The 26,428-nt window shown below is 27.6% G+C and overlaps 1 protein-coding gene across 1 annotated transcript in view; it reads right to left on the reverse strand.

Moving 5' to 3' along the window:
* The window catches only part of LOC110282216 (uncharacterized), a 190,377-nt gene extending 164,239 nt beyond the window's left edge, over positions 1-26,138 (reverse strand). The window contains exon 1 of the mRNA XM_043042717.3: positions 25,969-26,138. The gene's annotated coding sequence lies outside the window, so the exon portion shown is untranslated. The remainder of the gene's footprint in view (positions 1-25,968) is intronic.
* Positions 26,139-26,428: the final 290 nt, after the last annotated feature.

Here is a 26,428-nt window from a genome sequence, read left to right on the forward strand (position 1 = left end):
TCAGTAATCACTTTAAAAACTATAAAACAAAGAATCAAATGGATTAAAATAATATTTCTGTAAAAATATTAACCTAATATAATTTATTCACTTTCCATATTTAAAAAATCAAATCAAAACAATCAACAACTTAGTCACTAGAATAAAAGAAGCAAGCGTGTGAACTTTAACGAAATAAAAGACATTAATGTGCTCATAACGTAGGTACAATCCTAAAGACTCTAGCTTCCACACTTTAACGGAGTAAATTGGTTAATCTGCTAATTATTCAGGTAATGTGCTTGTTAACGGTTTTCGAGTGTCAGCAGTAGCATATATAAAAAGGAAAAGTTAGCGCTTTTCATGAACTAGCTTAATCTTCCAGAAATGAACACCGCAGACGAAATTTTTTACAATTTATACAATTATTATGAATTTAAAAAATTGTAAGATATTCCTATATGCATAGATCTTGAAAAAATTCAAAATTTCAATCGTTTCTACTCATAATTATTTAATTTTGTGTGGGTTTCTGTAAATTGCTTCGCTATACTCTCTGAAATGAAGCCTATGAGGCTGTTAGCCGATATAACTCTCAATTTTTTTCCCAATTTGCATCAATTTTTAATAGTTGATGCAGTTTTTTTAGGGGGGTTCCTAATTGTAGTAGTTTAATTTAATTTAATTCAAAATTTTGCAAACTCTCAAACAAAATCCCACAGCGTGCTGTGAAATTCAATTGTAAGCATGCTGTTAATGTTTTAAGGAAATCAGATTAAAATTGAAAATGTTTACATTCAATTTTTGCTATGAATTATATGTAACTTTTGAGTAATAACTTTGAATTTTGAATAATAATTAAGGAAATCAGATAAAAATTGAAAATGTTTACATTCAATTTTTGCTATGAATTATATGTAATTTTTGAATAATAATACTATTTTTATCAAAAACTATTTAAATTAAGCCATAATTCTATCCATTAGCGCATCTATACAACAAACACTGTAACTGAGTGAAGCTTATAAGAGAATTCTCTCATCTATTCATGCTGCTTAAATTAGTTATAAGAAATATTTTTTGAAACATTTACGAGCAGTGCAAAGCAAACAAATAAAACAAAATATTTCTTATTAACAAATTACAGGAATAAAAATCAATAACGTTGATACAAAGATATTTTTTAAATTTATCAAAAATTTCAATAATATAAATGATAATGAATTTTTAAGCTAAAATTAAATTAAACATATAAACTAAATACATAATTTTGTAAAAGAAAATTATTCTCTTAATCACCGTTTCGAATACAAAATATATATCTTTTCCAAACAAAGTCATTAAACAAATTACTTCTTTACACTTATTCGTATTTAGCTATTTTCGCAAACACTACTTTCAACAACTAAAATCTTCTTAAGGAATGCAAATGCTTTTGAAAAGTGTTTCGATCGAGGATACTACTTCTTTTAAAAAGTCTTATTTTACCAGCTTAATTTCTGTACGATCTCTCTGAATTTTCCAGCTAACAATTTGAGCAGTTTTTTGCTATAATGTAATGAATAAATGTGAATTGAAGATCAAGTGCACTCGTTAAAGTTAATTAAAATGCATAAATTCAGTTTAATACAGTTTAATACAATTTAATAAGTTTAATAAGTTCACTTAACATGCAAAAATTCAATTTAATATAGTATATAAGTAAAAATAACATTTTGTTTGCATGACGCAACAGATTAAAATTAAAGTCGATTATATTTATATTGCAATAAATAACATTTTAATTTTTAATCAAATCTAGTTTATACTTATGGTATGGTAACAAAGCAACAAAAATCGATGTCTGCAAAAAATATAATTAATTGAATAAAAATAAGATTGAACATTTATCTATAATCTCGTAAATTTCAGTGAAGTAGAATGGCCAATATATCTATAAAGCCGTTAAATTTTCTCTGAAAGATGAATGCGCAATGTAAACAAAACGCCGTCAAATTTGAGTAGGAAGTAGAATGGCCAATATATCTATAAAGCCATATTTGTTTCTGAAGATGAATGGGAAGGTATATATAACATCGTTAGATTTAAGTAGGAAGTAGAATGGCCAATATATCTATACCATTAAATTTGCTTCTGAAGACGAATGGGCAGTGTATATATAACGCCGTTAGATTTGAGTAGGAAATCGAATGGCCAATATGTCCATAAAACCAAGACATATTGGCTATTCTACTACATTGCATTGCTTCTGAAGATGGGCAATGCATATATAACATCGTTAAATTTACTTGGGAAGAAAAATGGATTATACATCTATAACATTGTTAAATTTGCTTCTGAAGATTAATGGGCAAGATAAATATATAACATCGTTAAACTTACATGAGAAGTAAAAGGGATAATACATCTATAACATTATTAAATTTGCATTTGATGAACAATAGACAATACATCTATAGGGTTGTTGAAATGTGTTGGAAGAAAGAAGGACAATTCATCTACAACATTGTTAAATTTGAGTTGGACGAAGATCAGACAATACATCTATAAGGTTGTTAAAATATGTTGGAAGGAAAAAATACAATACACCTATAACATTGTTGCATTTGATTTGGATGAAGAAAAGAAAATACATCTAAAAGGTTGTTAAATTGTGTTGGAAGAAGAAGGAACAATACATCTGTAACATTGTTAAATTTGCGATGAAAGAAGAATGAGCAACGTTTGTATAACGTCCTCGTATTTGCAGCGCATTAACATTTCAAGAGAATATCTCTTTCTCATTTCTTTTTCTTATTCTGTGTTCCAATAATGAGGAAGACTCCTGATTATAGAACTAAAACTGAAATATTTGTGTTTTTATGACATTATTTCTGATCTTTTCATATTATTTAACTTTAATCACACATAGCCTAAAAACTTGCCCTTTCTCCGCTTGTATTAAAATATGTATTTCTTTTTTAATAACTTTTGGAAATTTTCTATTTAATCTTTCAACAGAAAAAAAAATATTTCTATTAAGTAATTGCTTAATCTTAATGAATTGAAGGTAATTTTGCATCTTGTTCAATATGTTGATCTTTCCTTGACGCATAAATTATGATTTTAAATTAATTCATATATCATTCAAGATATTTTTTTGACAAGACTAAAGACAGAGCTTTGAAAAGTAAAGTTTGTCTTTCAAACTCAGGGCCAATCATTTGCAGGCTATAATTAGAAGATCGATTGTAGAATGTCACAGAGGTGTACCGCTTCCATGATTCACTAATATCATAATCCTGTAAATTCGAAGACTCAATTCCTTGTGGCATTAACGTAACTAATCAGGGTACTTTTAAGATTAAACGTTTTCCATGCGAGGATATGCTTTCCAGGATAGCAAACATGAATATATCATACACACAACGCATGATAAATCTGTTTTATACCAAACTGATTTCTGGTGGTTTAGGAAATTGATTTGCCTATTTACTTCATTCACTTGTGTATTAGTTTACTTGAGTTTGTAGATGATCCATTATTATAATTTGTTTAAATACACGGAATCGTAAGTCTTGCATTCACAATGGTAACATATCTTTAAACTTATATGGGATAATACATAATATCGTGATTGTATACTGCCAGTAGGTAAGAGATCATAAATTCTTATTAACATGAATATGATTTTACATTCATTTATTTAAAATATAAAGATACAAAAGCACATATATTTTACATGTGTAGTTCACTAATCAGAAAAATAATGCCTGTGGAATAATGTGTTTCTTTTTAAATAGAAGAACTTTGTTTTAAAAATAGTAATATTTCATGTTTGAATAAACTATGTATTCCTTTAAAAACAAAGTACGTTAGATAAAATAGAAAGCCTACACTGTAAGAAAAGGTGTCAAAATAGCTCCAAAAGAAATACAGTCGATTTTGAAAACCCCATGTATTCAAAATTGAGACAAAATATTCTCATTTTTGAACAAATATGAATATACTATGTATTCATTTAAAAACAAAGTACATTGGATAAAATAGAAAGCCTACACTGTAAGAAAACGTGTCCAAATAGCTCCAAAAGAAATACAGTTGATTTTGAAAACCCAATGTATTCAAAATTTGAACAGAATATACTCATTTTTGAACAAATTTCACAGTCAATAGTGATGAAAAGGGAGAAATGTTCAACGACTGCCTACGGGATTTGAACCAAGGATTCTCCAGAAACTATAGTTGTACTACACCTCAATTCAGAAAGATTTGGGAAGCTTTATATTGCGCAAGACGCAAGGAAACATCATAACATACTAATTTTTAATTTCAATAGTACAAAGGGTTGCAATTTGGAAAATATGGTCGCAATAGTTTAGTTAATAGATAGACAATTTTAGTTTTCATTTTTGCTTTTTTTTTGTTATATCTTAAAAATGACTAAGTGAATAGAATACTAGATATATTTTTGGTCCAAAGAAGAAGTTGGTAAATTTACCGTCAGCTCAAGAAGTTGAATGTTGATTGGTGTATTTCCAATAATTCATATTTTATTCCAACAGCAATTATTTAACAAAGATCGCAAATTGCTTAATAAAGAATAAAATTATAACAAATAAAAATGATTCCCTTTTTGAAATTTTTGTGGAGATCCAAAGTAAAGATTAATCTCAATTTTTAATATAAGTATACGTTATGAAATTATAAATTTGGAAAATGGCCCGTATAGTGTGGCGGCAGGGCTAAGCCCCAAAGGACTCCACCAAGAGAAGGCTCCATCCACCAAGAAATCAAAAATACGATTATCATGTGTACGTTAGCATAGTTTTCGCCAAGAAAAGTTAAGGAATCCCTATATTGGCTATTAACTGATTAAATTTAATGACAAGGCCTTATGCATTCAAATGTGTTAAGGGGAAAAGAAAGCGTGGGAAACAATAGAGTATTTTAATGAAATCAAACCATCATCAACCAGATAACTGGTTTCGAATTTTATGCCAATGTGTTAGGCAGTTGTCGAGGGAATTTCTAAACATAGATCTTATTCTGCACTCAATTTAAGGTATTGGTATTGAAAGATTGCGGATTATGTTAAGGATTTTATTTATTTAAAAAGGATCAAATAAGAAAATAATTTGGTTCTTAAATGTTGGGAAATATGTTATCCATATTTCAGCATGAATAAATATGTCATGGTATGCCATTGCAGAGGCCACTATATAAAGTTTCCTAAATCTAGATAGAAGAGTACAACTCTGGTGGTTAGAGCATCCTACTACGATTCCGGAGGTCTTTGGTTTGAACCTGCTGGTAACCAACAAACATTCCTCTCACACATTTCTCCCACCACATCAATTTTGAGAATATGCATTTTGCTCAAAACTGGGGAGGTGTTATTTCAATTGTAAAAACATGAAGCTAATTTTTAACAATCATGCTTCATTTTGAGAATATGCATTTTGCTTAAAACTGGGTGGGTGTTATTTCAATTTTGAAAGAGTGTAGCTATTTTGTAACAATCATGATCCTTTTTGAGAAACCATTTTTTACAAACTAAAAATATTCAAACATTTCGATAAATCTGTTATTGTTAAAAAAAAACTAAGTATTCAATAGTTTTAATTTAATGTTTTCTTTTAATGTAATGCAATGTTAGAATATCTTCTTCTCAGAAAAGAAAACATAGAATTTTTAAGCTTCAAAACTTAGAAACAGATGCAAAAACAGATCTATATATCTTTAATCTCTTTTTTAAAAAAATTTCGATTATTGCTTTTTAAATCATAGCTCATAAACTTATAGATAATTTTTCCATGATATTTCAGAGAAATTCATTTGCGATTTGGCATTATGTTATTTAGGTTAATCTTAACAAGAGAATAAACTATTCGCAAATCAAAAATGGAAGTTATAATGCTCAGAGTAAAGAAAAATCGAAAATTAAAATTTATTTAGTCTTTATTCAAATAAAACACATTAAAATGTAAAAAGGGGTTTTGTGCTTTTATGAGTTTTTATTTTATAAGCTTTTATTTTCGGGCATTTTACTTGTCAAAAACGTTTAAAAAATGAAATTGTTTAAAATTATCTTATATCAAAGGGATAACATTTTGAGCAAAAATCCCATATATATATATATATATATATATATATATATATATATATATATATATATATATATATATATATATATATATATATATATATATATATATATATATATATATATGTATTATATCGATTTTTTCCAAACTAAACATTAAAAGTACTTCAAAAATAATAATATTAAAAATAGTATTAAAAATAGTAAATAATAATGTTAAGTCTTTTAGCTACATAAAAGATTTTTTTTCTTAGGCTGTAACTGTATATTGGTTTTTAAAATAAACCAAAGTCTCATGCATGCAATGGTTTAATTTTTACTAGCTCAGTTTAAAATTACTAAATTCATACGCATTTCTTACTCTCCCAGAAGTCATTACGTGGCTTTTGATTCAGTCTTTCTTCCTTATAAATATCGTAAATAATTGATATCACTTCATGAATAAAGATTGAGAAAACTTTTTTTGTAATGGGGCAATATTTGCTTAAAAGAGTCTATTTTTAAATAAAAATTAATAATTATTATAAAATATCTTTCCAAATAAAAGTAATAAACTTTAGATTTGAGGTGACTTCAATTAGATAAATGCTACGCAAAAGTGATTTTTAAAAATTATTGCCACTGGAAACGGTAAACTAATACTCGTATATATTTGAAATATCAAAAGTTGAGCATTTGAAACAAATTAAATGTCAGAAATGTTTATAAAAGCAACTGTTTCAAAAATATATGCCTTTTCGGGCTTGAAAGGTTAAAGCGTAGAAAACCTTGCACATTCATTCCCAAATTAAAGAGATTTTGAAATTCTTCAATGCATCAATTAGAAACATAAAGGTGAAAATATTCACATTTCAAAAAGTATACGAGATCAGTTACTTCTTTAAAATTAAACTGAAATAAATAAGTTCCTGCTCTTTAAATGTTGATTAACTATCTCTTTTGTTGTAATTTATTTAATGCTTGAAAACCATGTTGTGACTTTATGTTCGGTTTCATGTTGTGACATGATGTTCGGTTTTAGATTTTACTGATCCTAATTAGCAGTAGTAAATTTTTAAATATTATTAAATTTACGTTTACATCTCGTAAGGAGGATAAGAATTTACTTCCTCTTATATACATAGTATTTCGCTTTTTGAATGATTTAATGAGTAACGGGTAATTTTATCCTGGAAATTGAAGCGAAAAAAAGAACAGTTAAGAAAATTCATTGTCGTTGAAATAAATAAATAAAACAAAGATTCAGGAATTTGCTCATATTTTAAGTGGAAGAAGCTAAGCAAATACGAGGGTAATATCCAAATCATAAAATATTTGAAAGAAAATGTTACGATATGTATTCGGAATGTTGTTATTGTTTGAATTCGAAATATTATAAGAAAGTGGTTCTTTATTTTAACGTCACTTTTGGCAATAGAAGTTTTTCTGAAGGGATAGGATATTAAATTCAAGAAATTAGACAGGATGTTTAAATGTGAAGAAATGGACCCCTTGTCTTCCCATTACGAAATTAAAAAGTGTAGTAGTTACTTAAGACACAATGAACATTTCGCCAAGATGAGAAAGAAATCCATGATTAGGCTATCAATAACTATTGACAATCACCATGTTCTCCTTTTTTAGCATTAGGCCTTCAAAATGTATTGGTGATTTAGAGTTATAGGGAGTAATAGCGACTAATTTATATAGACAAACAATGCAGCAAACATTCTATCCTCGATTTTCAACTCGTGAATTTTGACAGTTGACAAGATTGACCAATTTGTTAAAACACGCGTAGAAATTAATCTATAACTAGAATCAATTGCTCTCAAATGATAAGGTTACTTTGTAAACATATTAGCAATTATATTTATTGAGAACAGAATGAAAGGAAATATTAATATGATTTTTGAATTGCAGGAAACGTGTTATAATTATTTTACATGATATCTTTTAAAGTCATACTTTCGAAATTTTCTCATCAAGATGCAAAAGATAAAAAAACATTTAATGGTATTTTTTTTAATTTTTAATTATTTATTTATTTATTTATTTATTTATTTATTTATTTATTTATTTATTTTATTTTATTTATTTACTTATTTATTTATTTTATTTTATTTATTTATTTATTTATTTATTATTATTTATTTTTGAAATTACGTAAAGTAAGTGTTCATATAATTTTAAAATATTTTAAATACACATTTCAAGTTAATAAAAGATAAATCTGATATCGATTAAAGTTAATAATAGATAAAGCTGATTTTTACACTATGTCCAGATTTTGCAAAGCAGGTTTACATTTTATCAGTTTTGCATTCCAGTTTTGTATTTATTTTTAAAACGCTACTGATTTTTGCGTCGTTTCAAAGTGCAATAAAATCAGTTCTATGACAAAATTATAATTTTTTCGTGATATTAAATTATTTTGTAATTGTTTCAAGTCAAAGAAATACTTTTGTTTTCTTCAACATTATTCCAATAAACTTAGAATATATTATTGTTTTATATCTGAATTAAAAGCAAATAAACCTTTTACTTGAAACAAATCATTTTGCTCCGTCATTATCATTGATTCTACTCCTCAGAAGTAGGCAAAACTACAAGCTAAATATACCTTGAAAAAATATATTCTATCATTTTTTTATTAGTTAAATTCAAATTCATTGAATTCATCCTTGTAATTGGTCAAACAGGCAAGAGTGACCAGTGCTTTCTCCTGAATTTGCTTTCACTGTTCGTGTGAAAGAAAATTCAGGGGAATATCGTCTCACTGTATCCATAAAATGAAGTAGCGCACGAGCTCTTAGAGCTTGTGCGCTACTTCATTTTATGGATAACAAAGGACATGTGTCTACACAGATATCATCTGTTTCGACCCAGATCTTTTTCTTTTTGCAAAAAGTACGCAAAGAATATTTTTTTAACGTAGAATCATCCTCCATTCTAAATAAATAAGCCATTCAGATCATACAGTTCATTCAGTTAGTTTTTATGTATTTTATAATATATCTGATTATCAGCAGATTTGAAGGATCTCTAACTTACATCTTGATATTTTATAACTTACATCTTGATATTTTCCGATTGATATTTTATAAAGCTAAAAATTTTGCATTTCTCGATAGTGGTGAGCATTTAAAAACTTTCTGAGATTCTTTGGGCCATTTAAGGATTATTTGTTGGTATTTTATCATCAATTTTAAAATAATTCATTTTTGTGATCTGTCTTATTCATTGTAGGTTCCAAACATTAAATAGCATTTTTCTGTGTTAATAAAAATTTTTGCATCATAAACTGTCACACTATATCAAAAATCTTCAGATTTGAAATAAATTTTAAGGATTGATAACATTTCAAAAATGATATAGAATTCGAAAAAAATTATAATCGTTTTATTATAAATATGATTGCTTTTTATGCCCAACCATCAAACTAAACTTTTATTTTCCAAACTTACGGAACTTATTTAATGAAGTTTTAAAAAAATTGCTGGTATTCCATTTAAATCAATAATGCAGGTAACTATATACTAACTAGCTCATGTTTCAATGTAATTTAACTTTAAAGACTATAAATTGAAACGTAAAATAAAATTTTCCGTCGACGAAATATGTTGGGATTAGCCTCAAAATAGTTCAGTTTTCCATCATGTAAACTTCCAAGTATTTGATAAGCTTTATTTAAACTATAGCCAGATTTAAAAAAATGGAATACACAATTGTTCGTCTAACATTCCAGAATACTCTGCAGTTGCACTGCCGATTATATGATAACAAGAGAAATAGAAGAATTTATTTTACGAAGTTATTTCAAAAAGCCGTTTTCTGCAAGAAAGAGTTCTTTAATGGTCTTCAAATTTACAAACAAAATTCTTCTTTACATCATATGAAAAACTGCATAAAACGTATATTATCTTTATGCACTTTCCATTTAATATGTCAATTTTAATCAAATTTGCGACAAAAAAATATAAAATAATAATAAATAAAAAATATATATGCATAAAGTATTTTTTTAATAATAAAACTTTTGTAAAGCTACAGTAGTCAGACTTTCCTAATAAAGCTTTTAAACCATGTTTAACAATAATACCATAAATATTTGCTACTAGCTTAATTTCTTTGCCAAATTAAATAATATTATTACGTAAATTAATTCTTAGAGAGCTTAATTACATGCATGGAGAAATAATTCTGCTGAAATTACTGTACTGTATGAGAATGACATTGATGGTAAAAAAAAACATAATTATGGTAAGCAAACCAAAATGGTATTAATTTGATTATTTTTTCCTTCATATGGTAACGGTTTACCGGAAATTCTGGATTTCCAAACTATAGTTCTTATTCAAATACTTAGTAAAAAATACAAAACTGAAAAGTAAATTCAGCCGAATAAATTGTTTTTATGCCATGATTTAAGGAATCATCATAAGATTACTAAATTTTTAGCACATATTGTATTACAAAATGTTTAATTTTAAACAAAATCATTACGAAACCAATTCGGTAAAAATTATCGACTTTTCCAGTTTTCCTGCAAGGACTTGATAAGCTTTATTTAAACTTTAGTCAGATTTAGAAAAATGAAATATACTAGAATACTCGGAAGGTGCGCTGCCAATTATATGATAACAAGAGAATTATTAGAATTTATTTCGTGGCTTTATTTCATAAAAGTCGTTTTCTACATGAAAGAATTATTTAATGCAGGCAAAATTCCTCTTTACATCATATGAAAAAGTGCATAAAATTTATATTATCTTTATGTACTTTCCTTTTAATACGTTAATTTTATTATTATATTTTGAATGTAGAACTAGATAATAAAATAAAGAATATTTTGTTAAATATAATTTATGAATTAGGACATTTTGTTATTCTGTTTACTATACCGTAATTTAAGTAAGTAAACTTTTTAGCAAAATTTTGTCTGTAATATAGTTCTGAGTACGAAACTTATCTACTAATATTTCCAAATACAAAATAAAAGACAAAGAAATATTTTCCAAAATTATGTCAAAAATAATCGATGCGATTTTTGCCCATTTATGATATTTTCACAAAGTAAAAAATCCAATAATATTACAGAAATTCTCTAGTACACTGTAAGAAACTTCGGATAAAATTACGGTAAGTACCAGAACTCAGGATGCCGATACTTATGATTCTACTTGAATAAAATATGCATCTATGTAGCTGGCTTAAAGTGTTTAACAAGAGAAATGAATGTATCTTTTAAATGTTTGACATGCAATTTTCTTCCGTAATATCAAATATCGTTAAATAACGAAATCCTCCATATTTTACACTTTTTTTTGCATTGTTGTTGTTAAAAAATTTATTTAAAAAACTTATTTTTTGTCCCGTGTCAAATACAGAGGACTCTGTTTTCAAGATATAATATCTATGCATTTATGTAGTTTTTGATTAAACTAAAAGACTTAATACGCGAACCGTCTTTGAGATCAATAAAATAATATATTGCTTCAAACTAAATGTAGTGGAATTTAGACTCGTTAAATTTGATTAAACCAGATACCAATTTCAAACTTTAACAGCAAAAATTACCTAAATATCTGATATTTTCATATGGCTAAAAAGCTCATTGATTAAATTCTGCTATAGTTTAGGTTGAACTGCTCTACACTAAGTGTTTTTTGAGCCAATCCCAAAACGTGAGATTCAAGATAACGATATAAACTATTTTCCTTTATTAGATGATAGCTTGTTCAGAATCATAATAATTCCATTCTTTCCATTTGCAGTTTCGGCTATCATTTACAATGAAAAAAAAAAGCCTATAATAATACCAAAAACGATCTGTGCTCATTGTGGAACTATTTTTACCGTATACTATTGTAATGATTCTTTTGTTGTCAAGAACCAAGCCATTACATATGTTCGATAAAGAAGAATACAAAATAACAAACAATAAAACAGATCAAGAAATTGTTTGAAGATAAAAACTAACATATGAGGTTAATAATAAAGTGGAGAATTTCATTATTTGCAGTACTCTTAAAATATCAAACACAACCACAACTATCAATTAGATAATCTAACAAAATTTTTGGAATGTAATGAATGATAGAAAGTAACATAAAATAGTAAAACTAATAGAATAAAGCGAGCAGTAAACAGAAAATGGTTAACTTCGGATGTGTATTTTATTGTATGTTAAAAAATTTAGAAATATCTATTTGAAGCAAAAATTTCTTTAGTAGTTATAATAGACTCTATTTTTTATACACTCATTTTCAAATTCTGAAAGTTGACCAATACTAAATATTATCAATATTTTTTACTAAAAAAAAGTATTTGCCTTGCCTAAAGTTATATTGTTAAAATTTATTGATAAAATATAAACAAGTTGAATTTTTTCCAGCAAATAATTTAAATCATTAAGTCAATCATAAATAGTTTGGCCCTAAAATTTGAACAAAAATAACTGTTCTAAAAGACTTCAAACAGGATTATTTCTTGTAACAAGATTAATTCTTGTTTTTAATAGAATATTTCATAATTCGTGAAAGGTAGTTAAAAAGGGATGCAAAAAGAAACAAAACCGATTTTATGTAGTAATCTGAAAAATTAAAGGAATTTTAATGTTGTCTAATTGGGAACTATTAAATGGTTGATAAATAACAAAACAGATTTAATATCAGTGTAAACCTATTTCCTTCCTTGATTTAAAGAAAGTGTTGAGGTGTAAAGCAGTTTAATATCTGCATTAAAACTAAACAATTTCGCATCGTTGCAGACACAGTTAAATGTAACTATAATAAACAGAGCATAAAAAGAACTATTTAACTTCATTTGTATGAACGTAATTGCCCGTAAACTTACAAAATAATAGCGGATCTACTAGAAAATTGCAAATTAAATAAACTTCTATTAGATATTTAGAACAGAATGGTTAATATTGTTATAGTAAAATTAAAATCTTTTACAATTAAGTTCAAAATTTTAGTTTAAGACCAAATAAACTAAATGCTTAAGCAAGCATTAATAGATTACACAATATAAGATAAGAACTATAGATCCCTCTATAAAGATGAAAAACAATGTGGCTTAACAAGTTCTACAAAGTTTTTTCATAATTATTCATTAATAAAGAACTTCAAAAAATTAAAGATAGATTACAGTAGATTGTGCTTAGATCAAATCTTGGTTAGCGACAAAATTTTTTATTTTACGAAGAAAAAAAATATTTGCGGAAAAGTAATTTTTGCTAAGGCAATGGGAATTTTTCTTACAGAAGGGAACTTTCCGTATAAACTAACGGCCAACTCTTCCGAGCTTTACAGAAATGTCTTAGAATGTTATTTTGAATATCTAATAATATATCTGAGGTAGATTAAACAATGATTAAAATAGAGTTAGAATATTTATTTATTTGTGTCATAATTCAATAATCAAATGTTCACAATAGCCGTAAACCAGTGCAATTCGTTAACATAGGATGTGCAATGGTTGGTAAAATATCATTCTCAAACAATAGAGGAATGAGTTTCTTTTATTTATTATTTATTTAACATGGAGTTGTAATAGAATATATTTTTAATCTATTTTATCAAATATATTTCTTAAAATCTGAGTTATCTCTTAAGTTTTTAAATTTCTAATGGATTGTGATTTCTATACATTATAGTTTTATTTCGTGAAACTTTCTTAGAAAATGTTTTTTGAAATATGAGATATTTTGCTATTATATTTAACGAAGTCTTATGATCCAAAAGCACACAGTTTTAACTATGATAAGGGAGCATTCAAGTAAGAAAAGTCACACGACAAATAATATTTTTAGATAAATATAAATATGCAGTTTAAATTGGAAAAAATCTAAATAAAACGTTTTAGATATTTTGTTTCGATTTGTAACAATGCTGGAATTATGGAATTCAAAAATTTATTTGCAATGATTATGCAACTTCGCAAAAAGGCGAATTGAGAAATGTGAGTTATTGAATCTAGAAATCGTAGTTTTTTTTTTAAATTATGACAAATTTTTCTAGTATTTTTGTCAGATTACAGTCTCTAGATTTTAATATTACTCTGTGTTTCAGAATTTATACTAAACTCAATTTTAAAAGTTTAGAGGAATATTATTATATCTATATATTTTCTAAAAATTCCCAAAATAATGCTTAGCTTTCTCACATTTCAAGGGTGGTTTGACGACTTACAATTTGGTAAGCTTTTATTTTAACGTATTTTTCTTCGCCTTTGTATTTGCAGCCCCAGAAACTCCATAAAGTCGATTCCTTATATAGTCTAAAGCCAAAGCATTCCATTTCTGATTTTTTTTCAAACATGTCACGGATAAGTGCTTTGCTTCTCACATAGTTCATGAAGTTCATAGAACACCTCTCTCATCTTTAATTCATAATATAAACAGGTGTAGGAATTTTCTGCTAGATAAAATAATCTTTACGAAAGTTCAGTAGCCATCCACTTTCTCTTATGTCATATGTTGCTTAGTTACTTTTTCGTTGAGAAATGGAGTAATTCCAAAAACTTTATTTTGCTAATAACGATTTTAAGTTTAAGGAATATTTTTCGACCTTTCCACAATAACAGAAATTGCATATGGTAATACGTACAGTGTAAAAAAGAGCATTTGGCGAAATTTTTCAAATAGAGCAATTCCAAAATAAGCAATAGAGCTTAGCAAGAGAAATAGAGCAATTCCAAAAGTTTTATTTTGCTAATAAAGATTTTAAGTTTAAGGAATATTTTTCTACCTTTCCACAATAACAGAAATTGCGCATGGTAATACGTACAGTGTAAAAAAGTGCATTTGGCAAAAATGCATCAAACTAGTTCCGAAAACAATATAGTCAAAATATAGTAATTCCAACCATTCATTATTGAATACAATGATATGCTAAAAATTTAAACAGCCTATATTTTGGAGTAAAATACATAGTCTGAAAAAAGATGTGGAGGAAAAGGTGAAACAGAAAGAAGTTCGTTGGGTTCCAGCAGGATTCCAACCAAGTACCTCCGGATCTGTAGTAGGATGCTGGAACTACCATAGTTGTACACTGCAATCCAGGGAAAGTTACTAAGCTTTAAATAGTGGTCACCAGTGACTTATTATGACATACATTCCCTTCAATTAAAAGTTTTTAAGATAAAATGAAATGAGTAAAAAGCGAAAATAAAATTAGCGATCTACTGACTAAGCTATACAACCATATGTTCCACATTACAGCTCTTTCTACCATTGAAATTGGAAAACAGTAAGTCATGATGTGTTTTTGTGACGGTGACTATATAAAGCTTCCTAACTCGGTTTTACAGCAAACGCGGAGGTCCATGGTTCGAATCCTGCTGTCAGCTAACAAACTTCTCTCGCACTCATTTCTCCCCCGACCCCATATCAATTTTGAGCATGTCACCACTTTGTCACTACTAATGAATACAAGTTGATTTGAGGCATTAAAAATTTTATATATTTGTAACAGAGAAGATTTGAAACCTGATAATTAGAAACCTGTCTTATGTTCCTCCGCAATCAAGGAATTTTTAATGTTTTATCCCGTTTTTTACATTAGCAATTTGTCATATTTCGATAGAGTTTTTTTTTTCCATCTTAGTTTGAATATTAATCTGAGACTTCGAATGATTGTAGTATTTTTATTTCGATTCTGAAAAGAATTCTAAGAATATGAACTAAAATTATTCAGCACTATTAAATTGTTCTTAAATGAAATGCATTGTTTTTTAATGAAATTTAAATATTCATTTATGCAAAATAATTTGTATTAAAGTAAGATCTTATCAGTGGCATTTCTTTTGAGCTTTCATTAAAATTTGAGTTTGTATAATTAACTTTAATTTCTCGTTTAGGACCCTTTAAATTTTTTTCCACCTAAATTTATGAAGAAAAAAAAATCAAAGACATTAATAGATTTGTTTATCTTAAACAGATAATCGAAATTTGGTTTCATGAACATTCAATTACCATACATTAACGAAAGAAATGTTGTTTTTGTTAAGATTATACAATTACAATTATTTAGGAACTATAAATGAAAAAAATTTAAATATTATTGTCTTTACAAACATTATGAATGGGATTTAGAATTCACCAGTTAAAATGGATTAAAACATAATTCCAATGAGGAAATATTTATTTACACAAGCCTTATAAACCATTACAATAGTGCATGAAAGAAAAAATCTGTATCACTTTATTTAATTTCCATTTGTTTCAAACGAAACATGTGTGTTTACTCGGTAAATACTGTAACACAATCTAATTAAATTTTATTGACATAAATGCGTGCATTTCAAAGCTAATAAGAAATAGATTCTTGATAAATTAAAAAAGATAGGACGTATTATCATCAGTCTTATATATATTTTTCTCTAATTCAATTCCTTATTACCATATAGTAAACTGCTACGTTATTTGGTATGGTTGACTATTTATTTCATATTTATGTTACAAACCATTCATATTACAAATAAGTTTAAATATTTTTTATCTTTTTTATACTGAAATAAATTTAGCAAAAAAAGCGGTTACTGTTTAATGACTTTGAGTTGTTGTTATGTTGTTTTTAAGTATTAATTTTCCGAAAATAGCTCAAAACGGCACAACGAATGCCCACTGTAGACAATTGAACATAATCACATTTAAGAACAGAGAAATAGTTCTGGTAAAATTACGGTACTGTATGGGAATGATATTACTGGTAAAAAACCATAATTCTGGTAATAAAACCAAAATGGTATTCATTTGATATATTTTTCGTTTATATGGTAAAGGTTCACCGAAAAATCTGCTTTTCAAAATTTTAGTTCTTATTACCATACATTTAGTAAAAAGTACAAAACTGAAAAGTAGATTCAACTGAATAAATTGTTTTCATGCCATGATCTAAGGAATCATCATAAAATGACCAAATTTTATCACATATTATAATACTATATTTTATGGTTAATTTAAGCAAAATCATTACCAAAGTGATTCTGTAAAAATTATCGATGTTTTTGCTGTTCCCATCAAGCCAGAAATACGGTAAACTTGACCATATTACGGTAGTTTAGACCCTACTCTTTTTTCTCAGTGGCATAATATATTTAAACGTAATTCAATTTATCACTTTCATATGTTTGCAACAAACGTAGACAATAGTATGGTTCAATATACTGATATTACTGTTTATTGCTTTCTTCGTATTTTCTACCAGCTTTGATTCAACTGACTAAAAGACTTTTAATTTCTAATTACACCACTTAATTGTAGATAAATATCTCTAAAAAACCAAAGACTTTTCGTTACTACTTACTATGAAGACCTTTTAACCACCAGCACAAAGAAGTTGAAATTAAATTAGAAAATATGCTCCTCGTTAGAATTATAATGAACTAAATTTAATTTGCATGCATCATATTTAATGACGATCTTCTGTCGTTGAGAGTACAGGAGTTCCATTCCAGTTGAGACAAATGTGAAGAGAATTATTGTTTCCATATCATTCAGCTCATATTTGAGTTAATTCCGTTAACTGGTCTTGGTTGGATACTTAGCACAGAAATTCCTTTTCTTCTACATTGTATTCAACATTTAAATTAAACAGTGATTTTTGTTTAAGGTATAAATCAGCGGTTGAATCACTAATGAATGATAACGGATAATAAAATAAAATAAAATACTCGTGTTATAAACATCTCATGCGTGACATTTTTAGTCAAGGAAGTTACAAAACAATATACACCCCCAATTACGTTTAGTTTATCAGTCTGATTTTACTGCAATAAATTACAAGATTTAATATTCAATCAGCCTCTTTTTAATAAACTTAATAATTTAAAACAATTATCTTCAGAAAATTGATTCAAGTGATGCTAAATACTATGAGATTTTTTAAAATTTCAATAAGATGTTAAATTGAAGCACACTTGCGTCAAAAATAAAATATTATTTTCTCTAATCACCTTGCTGTAATTGTACTGTTAGAAATTTCTCGGAAAAAATGGTTAAAGGGCAATTTATTTCATTGCTATTTTAACCTCTTGAAAAAAAACAGTCAAACAATCATAAATAAAATGGCATTCAAACTGTTAAATGCGATAAAACCCGTTTATTAACTGCTTTCACCTAATAAGGTTAAGCAACCCGAACTTTATCACACCAACCAGACCCACGTAATGAGGCTATTTCGTTCCTTGTAGCTGAGTACAACCGAAAGGGCTAATCTGTCAACCTCATGGCCGACAGAAGAAGCGTTTGAGTTCCAACGTTGACCCCACAATACTTCCTCTATTCTCTTCTACACATGAAAAGTTTCTAGTGCCTTGTATTCCCCAATTTGTGACCCTGAACTTTTGAATACGATACTCTCATTCACACATAGATGGCAGCACCAGGATATTCCGTAACACAAAAATTTAGAAACCATACTAAATATAAATGGTTAAAAAAATAATATAATTTTGTATTCAAGGTTTCTTAACCATACTAAATGTAAATACTTTCAAAACGGTTAATGTAAAAAAATGTTCTTTACCGTAAACTTTACGGTTAATTAGAAGGACATAATGCTACCGGTTATTTAATCGTAATTTTGGAATGAAAATTCTAACAGTGTAGCGTGGACAAGATTATAGTTTCCTATACTTCAAAATTTCTACCACTGCATATTTCAACATTAAACGTTAACTATTGATTATTATGAAGCCAAGATCGCCAACGCGAAGGAAAAACGCCAGATTCTGGTTTACGCAGATCACAGTCCGCCGATATTAAGCATGAGTGTGTCAGTTACTTCAATATCCTGATCATTAGCAATAAAAATACTTATCGAATAAGATAACATCATAATCTTTATTCATAACTGTAATTATCGAAACATAACATTTCATAAGGATAACATTGCGAGTATTATGCATAACGATAATCATTGAATGCGATATAATTGTGAGTGTTGATGAGATTGCTTGAGATATTGACTAGTAAAAAAAGTAATATAAATATCAAAATCGATATTTATGACAACAAATCGTGATAGTAAAATTCATTTTATCGGCTTTCAAAAAAAAAAATTTCACCGACTCACGTGTCTCCAAATAAATATTTCTTTCGTATTGGTTTTGAATTTTTAACAATTAAAAGATCAGAAAATAACTGTCTAATAACAGTATAATCAATAGATTTTTTGAATGATCTGTCGAAGAATTGAATCCTTCTTCTTACTTATTTATTTTATTCTTTCCTTGAGACTTTAAAATTGCTGGTGACAACAGAAATAAATTTTACTTACAAGTCCCTTGTGAAGTCCAATAGGTTGGCAATTTAAAAATATTTTTCGGTATATTATTATTATAATAATAACGTCTTAAAATAATGCATATTCTGTAGAATAAATATTTTCTTCATGTTAAACTTGATATATAAATCAGAAATGAATGAGTTGTGCGGAACTAACGTCTAAAAATATAATTTAAAAAAGAAATGTTGTTTAAAATCGTTTTCGATACATAAAAAATAAATAGTAATTTTTCGGATAAATCTTTCATTAATTAATTGTACTATTAAATTACATAACGTAATTTTATAATTGATTCTTCTAAAATAAGTCACTTTGATATTTTACATCCATTTTTCATCTATTTCATTTAACGATTCTTTTTCTTCCATTTTTTCATCACAAAAATTTCAAAAAATGTCTTCAGAAATCATAATTTTAACTATTCTGTCTTTTTACAAGTATAAGAGAAGTAGATTGTAAGTAAATAAATTGCAAAATAATGTTCCAAAAGTTCCTGTCTACATTCGTTTAGAGAGCAAACTAATTAATTCTGATATTTTTATTCATAGTTTCACTGTCAAAGATTAATGATATTCCATAATTTTTATGAAACAAAATTTATTTTCACTTGTTAGTATTAAAAAAATGTATTGCTAGACGTCTTTGGAAGGTTTTGGATAAAGCAAAATCAGCTTTCATCAAAACACTATTAAACGCAAAATACGAATTTATTTCTGACAAATTGTGGTTGTGATACCTTATTGCGCGTTTTAAATACCGTTTCACAGTTACCTCCTTTTTTATATTACTTCATATTCCCCATGTTGTTCCCATTTAATTTTACCTAATTTGCAAATGAAAATAAAATACATTTTGTCTGAAACACCATTATTATTTTCTTGCGTCAGTTCTGACTGAAATCTAGTCAAAAATTTTATCATAACATTAATTCTTATCCTAACATTAATTCGAATGATATAACTTTGGTAAATAATATCACTACAATTCAAAATCATATTGGTAGATATTTATGTGAGATTACTTTTGACAATGAAATTGTATTTATTGAGTTAATGTTTATTAAATACAGTTGTATTGTGCACTTTTCATAGAATATGTTTAATAAAATTATATGAGCCCTACTCTATATATTATTCAAGTAAACAGAATGCTTAAAGATTTGAGCGAGAGTATTGATATAATATCAGATCGCTCGTAATGAGTAAAGTGGATGTTGGTTTACGCTTAAAATATTTACATAATTCATTTTAAATGCATTCATTTCAGCACTTTGCATATTAAAAGAGCCTTTTACCTTAAAGTTTCCTAAAGATAATTTTGATTAATTAAGTTTCTCACATTTTCCCATAGGTCTGAAAACGTGTACAAGTGTAAAGTACGTGATTCAAGTGATTAAACTGAAAACTTTTTCTTTTGTTTTAAATTTTCCTTGTGGGAAAGATGCATAACTCGACCTTGTTACTGTTGTAATTGTGTGTTAGCAGTTTTCAGATAGAATGTTATAACATTGAACCGTAATCGAGAGATTTTGCGTAACGTTTGTCTTAAATTAACCGTGACGCTAACCTTATTTTCGACCTTGTACCCAACTGGAATTCGTAGGGAAATTTTCAAGCATGCGCTGTGATGTTCAGATAACATTAGCGATAAAGTTTGGGGAAACCTTGAACTTCGCAAAGTCTCTCTAATACCGTGCAAAATTACCGTAACGTTAATATTGTGTTGAAATGAGGACTATTTGTGTTTAATTGGTACCCCATTATGTTGTGCCATATTTCTTTATCTCATTTATGTCGTATAATAACATGTAGTAAGACGCTGGGTGGCGCAGTTGGTTTGTCGTCGGCCTTTTGATCCCTAGTCTGCGGGTTTGATCCCCGGCCCAGACACCGGATTGTCGGGATTCAGAAAATCCTCAGCAGCCATGTCGTATGATTATGCGGCATGTAAAAGATCCCTAGAGTGCCTTATTGGCTCTTGGCATTTCCGGCAAAATTAAATTCCTTGTGCACTTTAACATCCAAATAAGAGTCTCGGTGCTGCCATCTAGTGTGGCAGAAACTAGACGTACAAATTAACATGGCCAACGGTATCTCACCCATTGTGGTGGTCCTGAAAGAGTGGATACCGCTTCTAGAGAAAGCACTAGGTCTGCTCATGTGTGCGCACTTGTGCATCTCATTGGAAATAAATAATATGTAGTAGTAGGATTTTAAAGAATTATTTTTACGGTAATATAGTTCAGTAACAGTCATACAGTAAAACCACCAGGAAAGATTACCTTTGTGTAGCGATCTCCTCTATTTATGACCAATTTTGTGAGGCACGGAATTTTTTTCGTTGGCCTTATATTGAAGAGAACTTTTAGAAAAGACCACCAAAATTTCTCCCAGCGGCCGGGGAAACCTCCCCACCAATTGCAGAAAAGGTTAAATAAGGAAAGAGGAAAAAATATCTAAATTTAAAATATTAACAAAGCAAATAAGTAGATTCAAGTGTATTCAAAATATTTGCGAATTGCTCTTATTTAGAAATCTCTTTTTGAGAATTGCTGAAAAATATTGACAATCTGACGTTACAATCAGAAGGCACTTAAGACGATGCTATCAATGATTTGATTCTATAGTTAAAAGTTGAATTCGAAAAAAAAGTTGTTTTAGAAAAACTAATCATCTTAAACAAACAAACTTCTGATTTTTTTATCGTAAACTAATTTTTGTATTACAAAATTTAATGCAAACTTAAAATAAAATAGATAATTGTTTATTCATTTAAAATAGTTCCATCATTTATAATTGGAAAATTTTGCTTTAACACATAATTATATCGGTAGGGGTCATTTTTATTGAAGCTAAATTTTCTTCATCGATCCGGTTTTCATTATGTCAACACAAGGGGAATTTCCTCACCAAGAAAATGACACTGAGTAAAATTTAAATCGTAATCGAAAAATCATATACTTTCGATAACATTTTGAAGTAAATGGAGGAAACCTCTAAGAGCAAGCAACCTTCATTGACGACCATTTTACTGAAGAACAGAGAATGGTCACTCCCGAGAGTTTCCTATGTAGTACTTCATGTGCGTCACACTACAGGTGAGCAACAGGCTATCGGCGTCGGCCTGGGAAACATTCCTGAGGATGATCAGAAGACGCTATATCATAATTTCCATTCTCTGCAGAGGAGACGACTCCCCTGCTTTTTATATTCGGATTCAATTTGTCTCTGTATTAAGGTTGCAGCTGTTGAAAGGGGTTCAACGTAATTCAAAATTTTTTAAAGTGTACAATATAAGTTATGATGAAATATAAATAAGTCTCTTTAACCAATCATTTGTCTTAATCAATGAAATGTATCAAATATAACGTTATTAGATTAAAAGTAATTTTATGGTCAGAATATCATGCTGCATCTCTTTTTTTTTTTTTTTTTTTTTTTTTTTTGAGAAATTTAATTTTCTTTATCAGATTTTTACATCGTTTTATCTTATTTCAGCAATTTTAAATACAGATAAAAATTTAAACATTAAGTTTTACAATGAGTTAAAACTATTAGAATGAGTTGAATCTTTCAAAAACGGGTACCAAAATTCTGTGAATTAGGGGTATCTCTTATCCAATCGTTAATCGAGCAATAAAAGTTGGAATAAAGAGCTTTTTCTTTTCTATAAATAAGGATTGTTATTTATGATATTCGTTTAGTTCCATAAATTTAAATTTACATTTTGATATGGTTTTGATTTGGTTTTTAGAATTCATTTTAGCTCTTTCTGTCTACTATTTTTTAATTTATTTTTATAAATCAGGCTGTTTTTGAAGAAAAGATACCAGAAGGAAATATTAATTTATATATTTAGGCCTTTTTCATAATTAAGCTATTTGTAAATAATGCAAAAATTGCATGGATTTTCAGGATCCGAAATAACACCGCAATATCACGCTAACATATATTGAAACTTATTAGGATGCATCTCGCCAACATATATTGAAACTGTATTGTATGCATCAAGTCAACATATACTGAGACTTTATTGGATGCATCACGTAAACATACTTTGAGACTCTGTTTGTTCCATCACGCCAACGTATATCAGACTCTTTTAGATCCATTACGTCAACATATTTTAGACACTTTTGAATGCATGAAGCCAAAATATGTTGTGATTCAGCTGCAAGCATGTGAAAATAAGGAAGGAAGGGTACGCGGTAAGTGTAGAAAAATATACGTATATTGAGACTCTATTAGATGCGTTACGCCAACATACATTGAAACTCTATTAGATGCATCAAGGCAACATATTTTGAAATTTTGTTGGATGCATCACGCCAACATACATTGAGACTCTGTTGGTTCCATCACGCCAACATATATTAGACTCTTTCGAATCCATTACGACAACATATTTTCGACTCTTTGGATGTATGACGCCAACATATATCAGGCATCAATTGTAAGCACGTAAAAATAAGGACGAAAGTGTAAGCGGTAAGTGTAGAAAATGTGTATATATCGAGACTCTATTGGATATATGACGCCAACATATGTCGTGACTCAATTGGATGCACTTGAAAATAAGGAAGAAAGGGTAAGCGGTAACCGTAGAAAAACGAGCCGTCAAAGTTGAGTTGGAGGATATTTAGAACAAAGCGCTTAGAAAGACAAAAGGGTGCACCTCATTCTGGAGTCGAAAAAAATTGTCTCTTAATAGCTTTCGGCTATTCATTACTTTTCAAATTCGATTACTGGCCTTATTTTAAAAAATAGTCTGAAAACCAATTACTATTGTATAATATCCCTCATGATTCACCAAACATGATTCACCAATTTACAAACATCATTAAGATGAATGGTCATTCGGACATAATGACATTTCTTACAAATATAACAGTTTTACTTTATTCGAAATCACTTTACATCTAAAATAAAATAAAAAGTGTTTTATATTGATTTATGAAACAGTTTCATAATAAAAATTATCCCAATTAATTGCAGCATTTATGCCTTTGTGATAATTTGTTCTATCATATAAATATCTTCATGAAATTGTATGCTTTTTAAAGTTAACTGCTGGATATAAAAACTAAAATCAAAACTTATACATAAAATTATTGAAATTGATAAATTAATTCAGTTTGAATGAACAACGATTTATACGTTCGTCAGTTTATATAACGTCTACAGCTAAATTTCAATAATTGTTAATATTGAAATGTGGGCATTCTTATCTTTTATTTTTTAATTAGTTTCAATAATTAACTTCGTTTAATTAAAGTCATAAGATTTACTCGAGAGAGATAAGTCAAGTCATGCTCCAGACTTTTCCTAACTTGTTCCAGATACATTTGTTTGTTGCATATTTAATTAAAAAAATATGTTGCCAATATTATTCATTAACTCAAATATCCCAAACTTAATCCACAAGTTTTTTCTTGAATAAAATTATTTCCTCTTTGGAATTTATTCTAAAGGTCGTTTTATTAAGCAAATTTGTAACAATAAGGTAAAATAAATAAAATATTTATGAAATTAATACTTTTTAAGTATTTTTCTTAATTAATCTAGGACAGATATATGATAAGAATAAATTTTATTTTAAGTATTTTAAGTAAATCATTTTTAATATTAAATTTAGAAAAATTTTTATTTTAAAAAATGATTAATTCATAAAAGTGTTGGAATAAAATTTTATTACCAGTTTTGTAATTTTAAAATAAAATTGAAAAAATAAACTATTTATCTAAATAAATTGCTCAAAAAATTAAACATTAATGTTCTTCCCCACCATGCAGTAAGAATCGAATAAATGTTTTAGATTTAATTTATAATTTTTTTAAGAGAGTAATTTGTGATTTTTTACGGTTTTTTCTATATATATTTAAGCCTGTCGATTCTAGTTTTTTTTTCAATCTTTCTGAGTTGTAAATACCTTACTTGTTTGTAATTGAATTTACAAAAATTCTAATTTAAAAAAAACATATTAAGTCACATAAATTGAAACAACAATTTTGAAGCTGAGTGAAGATCTTCCTCCAATTTTGCATTTAACGACATATTATAGCATCAAACTGTTAAAATAAATTATAGTGTTTTTTTTTCATTTTTGTTGTTAATAATAATTAAAATAATTTATTTATTTATCTTATTTAGAATTAATGGATAACTCAATTTTTATAGCAGAAAATGCAAAACATTAAAAGAGAAATTCAAACAGATAAATAATTTGTTTTACTGTTCATGCTTACACTGCCTAGCAGCCACTGATGGATAAAATATATATCATATTAACTAAACAAAACATTTTTCATATCAGTTAAATATTTTGTTGTTTCAAATACATTTTATGATTATGGTTACTTAAATTAATGTTTAAAATTAACTTAGATTTAAAACAAATTCCTTAGTAGTTGATTTTTTAATTATTTTTGCTTTTTAAAACTTATTTTTAAAAAAAATGCAATAATAATAAGATACTACATTAAAAAATTAAACATCACAATTGACTTTAATGTATAATTGTTTTTTAATTATTTAAAAAAAATATTATATAAATTTATTAAAGTAAATAATTACAAATGAAAAAAATATAGATATTCAAAAAGTGAATGTTTTTAAATTCACCACTTACTCTGCCTGGCAGATAGAGATCAATAAAATAGATGTTTCAGATCAGCTTAACAACTTGTTGTTTCAGATTTCAATCAATCTGGGAAAAGGAATCTCAAATCATGAACCGATGCCCAAGCTAGAGAATCTGTGTATCCAAAACTGCTCTAGAAAAGTATTTTATCTCAGCTCTTCAAGCTTTCGGATTGGCTCGTTCTCCAGCTCTCTCTAACCAATAGTGAATCGTCCAACATGACGACGTCATTGTGGGGGTGTAAACTGCCCTTGGTGTTTCTTAAAATATTATATGTGGGCTAGTTTTTCATTTTTTTTCTTTAAAATGCATTGATTTCTTTGTTAAGACGACAATTGTGGACAAGTTTCTGTTTAAAAGAGAGCCGTATCTTTAGTTGAAGTAGTTGAGAAAAGAGCATGTTATTTCATGTTTTTGCCCTTATCATACTTTTAAATTTTCGTGCTTC

Source organism: Parasteatoda tepidariorum, chromosome 1 (genome assembly GCF_982258835.1).
Source record: "Parasteatoda tepidariorum strain Cologne lab strain chromosome 1, Ptep-v5.0, whole genome shotgun sequence".
Lineage (NCBI taxonomy): Eukaryota > Metazoa > Arthropoda > Arachnida > Araneae > Theridiidae > Parasteatoda > Parasteatoda tepidariorum.